Source organism: Canis aureus, chromosome 16 (genome assembly GCF_053574225.1).
Source record: "Canis aureus isolate CA01 chromosome 16, VMU_Caureus_v.1.0, whole genome shotgun sequence".
Lineage (NCBI taxonomy): Eukaryota > Metazoa > Chordata > Mammalia > Carnivora > Canidae > Canis > Canis aureus.
In genome coordinates this window covers 8,710,714-8,716,713 of record NC_135626.1, presented here as the reverse complement: position 1 = coordinate 8,716,713, position 6,000 = coordinate 8,710,714, and positions in this window count along the sequence as shown.

The window sequence follows — 6,000 nt, the reverse complement described above, 5'->3', positions numbered from 1 at the left end:
TGTCAGCTTACATTGCATTTATGCCTGTCTGTTCCAGTACTCATTGTAATGCATGATGCATGGCATGCAGAGGGTGCTCAATAGATGTTTGTGGAAATGAATGTAATTTCTAAAGTGATGAGGATGTTCTTAGAAGCAGGGGGAGGGAGCTTGGGTGGCTCAACAGTTGAGTACCTGCCTTCAGCTCAGGGTGTGATCCCACGGTCCCAGGATCGAGTCCCACATTGGGCTCCCTGCAGGGAGCCTGCTTCTCCCTCCACCTGTGTCTCTGCCTCTGTGTGTGTGTATTGCTCATGGATAAATAGATAATAAATAGATAAAAATCTTAAAAAAAAAAAAAAAGAAGCAGGGGGAAGGCTGCAGTGCTCTCTGCTCTACCCTGGTGAAAAACCTTGCCATCTCTGATTCTTCTAGCACTGATTCTTTCTGAGGTTCAGTTTCACCATAGAAGGCAGCAGAGTTTCAGTGTGTGTTTCAGTTATGGGCCATTGCTATGAATCAGATAGACTGGCAGTTAAGAGCTGGACTCTGAGGCCAGACAGACCTTTGCTTGAACCCTGGCTCTGGCGTATGTATGGCTTCAGGCGGGTTACTCAATCCCACTGAGCCTCCTATTATAAATGGTAATAATAATAGGACCTGCTTCAAAGATTTATTGTGTTCTCAGTGAGATAAAGCATGAAAAGGATCAACGCAGCCCTAGCATGGCATTAGGGCTTGTTCATGGCGGTGGTGCTGCTGCTGCTGTCGGTGCTCATGCAAAGTCCAGGCTTGGCTCTGCTGAACAAATATGAGAAAAAACAAAAGCCAGATCCCCTGAGGGCCCACAGTTGGGTGAGGAGGCAGAGAAAGCTGTGGAAAACCAGAGAAGCATTTCTGCTAAACTTGGCTCTAAGTTTGGTAGGAGGTCAGAGGAGTGAGACAGGAGAGTGGGCTGAAGTGGTCAAGAGAGGCTTCCTGGAGGAGGAAGTACAGGATTGGGCCTTGAAGCATGTGAGGGGTGGATCAGATGATGAGGTGACGGGAAGGGGGGCAGCTAAAAGGCCTGGGGCTAAAAGGAATGGAATGTGTGCAATGCCTGCATAGAGCTGCTGGAGGAGAGGAAGGGGTATGAGCACAGATCACAGGTCTGGAGAATGTGGTTGGTCTGGCTTTCACCACAAACGTGGAGTCAGATGCACAGTGGATGTGGGAGAGGTGCCCGTGCTTCCCACTGGGGGAGTTATTGCCTGGTGACTGCAATAATGTGAGAACAAAAGTCTCTCCTTCCACTGTTCTGGCAATGGTTGTGTCGGACCAGAAGCCTTTGTTTGGTGTCACTTCACACTCTCTGCCCCATGTCCACCGCTTCTTTTCTCCCCTGGCTCAGAATCCCTGAAAGAAGGTGGCCAGGATTCACTGCGTGCAGAGGGGAGACAGCTGGCATGGGCGGTTCAGCACCACGGAGAGCGCCCAGGCCGTCAAGCCGCGCCTTGATGCTCAAAGCCCAGTGATTTCCGTGTAACCATTAAAACACTCCTCTCCTCTGGGTACTGCTCTTCTGCTATGCCCACCCTCAGATCTCCATTCCGGCCTTCTTTTTTTTTTTTTTTTTGGTATCTCATACTTCTTAAAGCCTAATTCTGTCTTCCAAGAGGTCAGCTGATCCATCTGCCTCACTCATCCCATAAGTATTTCCCAGTGTCCTGTCTGTGTAAGGCTCCATGCTGACAAAGTCTCGGCTTATCCGCCAATGGAAGTGCAAGTCAGTAAGGGCCTCTCTGGTATCAACCAATGTGCATTTCCCTAAGAGCTCCTGTAGCCCCTGGGTGCCTTTACCAGAGGCACAACTCCAGAGAAGTGAATGTTGGACACCAATCAGAGGACAGTTGCACCGGCCCAGTGCCCCATGAGTTATCAGTTAATGCAAAAACAGCTGCTGTACAGTGTGCACTGTTTTATTGCACCAGCCACTAAGGTAGATGTTGATGCACACAGTTGCATAGAAACTGTATGTCCTCCCTGCAAAGTGGTACCCTGATCAACTACACTTGACAAATGTACCCAGAAAATTGGGGCTGCTCTCCCCATGCCACACACCTGACAAGCGGCAGAGCAGGACCAGACACGAGTTTCTGACTCCAAAGTTCTGCTCATTCCTCTCTTCCCTCTCTATTGGAGTTAACTTCAGATAGTCCTGTTGGGTTGAAATGCCATTCTTCTGGGTCAACAAATGGCTGAATAACAGAAATATCACCTTAATATTTTTCCATTGAGAACACCCCCTCCCCCCCCCCGCCAGCTGTCTGCTTCCTCCCAAAGATTCTAGGCCACTAGGTTTGGCCAGCAGGAAACTTCCCTTCTGTGGGCAGCCTGGGTAGAGCTTTTCCTCCAGGGCAACTGTCTGCTCAGAGGTGGTCCCGCTGAAACAGCCAGACTGCATGACCCTTGCAGCAGCTAATGAACACAGGTCACAAAGAGAAAAGCAGCTTTGTGAAATAATCCTTGATCTGGGAGGCTGCCTGGCATGAGCATGCAGCTTCATCAGAACATTTCTGGAGGGGAATTAATCATGAAGCTCAGTGGCATCGCCAGAGGTGGGAAGGGGTGAGGAAGGTGGCAGGGTTTGGGGGTAGGGAGGATACTTCATGTCAGTAATCAACACTGGAAAGAATTCTGTGAATATCAATGGTCTAAACACAGTCTGGAGGCTGGGTGAGGACACCAGAAAGCAGGAAAGGCCAGGCTGAGGGAGAAATGCATGAATGAGAAATCACCTATCAGCCTTTGCAGCTGGAGAAAAGAAGGAGCATGACATTCATTCATTCATCTAGCCTTCTATTCAATCTGTTGTAGTCAGGTCTTCCATGTGCTGGCACCTGTGCTGTGGGCTGGAACTGGCACAGTAGTGACAGGACAGGTGTGGCCCCACCTTCATGGACTTGCAGAGACATTCAGAATCAGGGGTCCTGGACCTATTTCCCGAGTTCCCCCCATTTCCCCTGACCTCTACCATGTCAGATCATTGATACTTATTCAGACTTTGCCACGTGCCAGGCACAGTGCTGTGCTCTCCATAAACCCTGACAGGATGTTGTGGAAGTGGACACTACTATTCTGATATTACAGATCTGCAAACAAGGCTCAGAGGGGATACAGAATTCACCCAAGGTGCCAGAGTCAATGGGTAGTGATCTGGGTTTCAAACCCAGACCAGTCTGAGTTCAGAGCTCGCCCTTTTAGCCACTTCTGTTTCTCTAAGAGAACACAACTTGTTAATGCTTTGTCCAGACTCTAATTTCCTCAGCCTTCACATTGCCCCATCCTCACCTCCCCAAGCTCACAGCCCTGATGCACGGTCCTCTCAGCCCTCCTTAATCTTTTGTGTCCTCTCACTTGCTGTGAGGCTGGAGGATAATTAAGCAAAGTGAAAAGATTTAAAGGAAAGCTGAAGGTCTCTGAAGACACCAAAAGGAAACCTCTGAAGGCTAAGGATGTGGGAATGTCTGCCCTGTCTGGACACAGGAAGAGCCTGATCCAGTCCTTGCTCCACACACCTGAAAGTCTCATCAAAAACACCCACATCGAAAGATAAAGACAACAAATAGCTGCTCATTTCCAATTATGATGGATTCTTTGCAGGTGGGCTGTGGGTTGAATAGGATCCTCCAAAGTTCGTATCCATCTGGAACCTCCAAATGTAACCTTATTTGGCATAAGGTAGATGTAATTAGGCTAAGCATCTTGAGATGAGAGCATCTCAGACCAGAGTGTGCCCTAAATCCAGTGACAGTGTCTCAAGAGGGACACTGAGAAGAGGAGAAGGTGATGGAGGCTGGAGGCAGAGGCTGGAAGGTTGGCATTACCAGCAGCCATCAGAAGCTGGGAAAGTGGCATGGGATGGATTAGCTCTGAGTCTGTGATGGGAACCAGCCCTGCCAATGCCTTGATTTCAGACCACTGGTCTCCAGAACCGAGAGAGAATAAATTTCTGTTGTTTTATTTTATTTTATTTTATTTTTATTTTTTTTTAATTTCTGTTGTTTTAAAACCACTTAGTTTGTGGCAGTTTGTTATGGCAGCCTAAGGAAACTAAGACAATGTCTGAGGCTCCATCCTGATCTAAAGAGTCAAGGACAGTCTCCTTAAGGAAGTGACATTTGATCAGAGACCTGAAGGGTGTATAGGAGTCGGTGGCAGAGTACGTGCCAGGCAGAAAGACCAGCAGGTACAAAGCTCTGAGCCAGGAAGGAAGGCCTGAGGAAGGATCCAGAGGGCTGGTGCTCTGGGCACGGACGAGGTGTTGCCGGATGTGTCTGGAGAAGTGCTCAAGGAAACCCCAGTGGAGTTGGGGCTTCTTGCTGAGAGAAGCAGGGTGCTGCTTCAGGCTGGGAGTCCCACAGACTTTAGCACCATGGGATCCGAGCCATGCTGGTCTCTGCCCTGCAGTACAGGAGGTGCTAGCTAAATATTAGTTCATGGGTTCTGGTGTGTGTGTGTGTGTGTGTGTGTGTGTGTTTCGGGAGTGCAGTTAGCCACCAGTGTGTCTGTAGTGTGCATGCTGCCTCTCAGGACAGTATGTTGCACATGCTTCCAAGCCCTTCTCCCGGCAGAGAAGTGGGTGGTGATCTGGGTTTCAAACCCAGGCTTCATTTCTCTTTTCCAGACACATAGTCTGGAAGCCCCCTCCCATCCTTGCATGCATCCTGGGTCCTTTGTCCATGTTAGACAACCCCCCAGGTTCCTGTACACCCCCCCCTCCAAATTCCCATCCACCACACTCCTCATGTGAACAGGGGACTTTCTCTCCTTTGGTCATCCTCAGACTGAATTAAAATAGCATTGCCACGGAGCCGTGTCAGAAGTGCCCAAGGAATTCCAAGTCTCCAGTGACTTCATTAGCTCCAGTGCCTTGAGTCATCCGAGCCATGGTGCTTTCTTGTCCTGAGCCCCTCCCCACCGCAGAGGGGTCCTCATTAGCTGGGAAATATGAACCACTTAGTAGTTCCATTAACTTGGCGCTTGCAACATGTTCCATCTCTGCCTTTCTTCCCCCTCTGCCCCTTCACCTGTGGTTCTCTGCCTCTCCACTCATTAGCCAGAGGTGCCTCTGCGTGGTGATTTTCCTCCTCACTCTCCATGTCTCTTCACCTCCTACCCCCTGCACAGTATCAGGATGCCAGCCCAGCCCACCTGGCACCCCAAGTCTCTGGGAATTGCTGAAGTGGGCATCACGTGTGCTGTACACCTGTCTGTCTGCTGTGGCCACCACATGGCATCATGCACTGCTCCTCTTCTGCTGTCCCAGCTCCTGCTCATCTACTTCCCCTGCCCACAAACCTGCCTGGATGCCCCTCAGTGTTGCAGCGTACCCTGGGGAAGCAGCAGGGCTCCTGCCAAGGGGTGGGGGCACCCCTAGGGGCTTCCTGGTCTCCCATCCCCCAGGTTACAAGGTGCTCTCATTGTCCCCTGACCCCACAGCATCATGACTAGGGTGCAGCCTGCAACAGAGGCCACCTACTCACCCCCAGCAGCGCTGCCTCCCACCGCCTTCCCTCTCAGGCACCAAGGGGCACCATCCTTCATTCCCATCATGCCCTGATGCCCCCTTTCCCCAACATCATAGAAGCTTCTCTCTTCTCTCCTAATCCTGAAGCAAAGGCGGCTGGGCATGTGGGTGGGGAGACTCTTGTTATGCCGCCAGCACCCCTGGAAGGACTGCTGGTGTTCACTGAGTGCAGGGGTAGAATCCCGGACAAAGTTAAAGGTCAGAAGGGCAAAGGGTAATCCTGCTGCCTCTGGTCCTGGGGGTCTTCACCGTGGTCCCCACTGGATTGGATTGAACCAGTGGGGGTAAACTGGGTGTTGCCCTCATCCCAGGCCCTCTGCTAGGTGAAGAGAGAGGTTATAAGTAAGCAGGCCAGAGGACACCTGGGTGGCTCAGTGGTTGAGCATCTGCCTTCAGCTCAGGGCATGATCCCAGGGTCCTGGGATCAAGTCCCACATCAGGATCCCCGCATG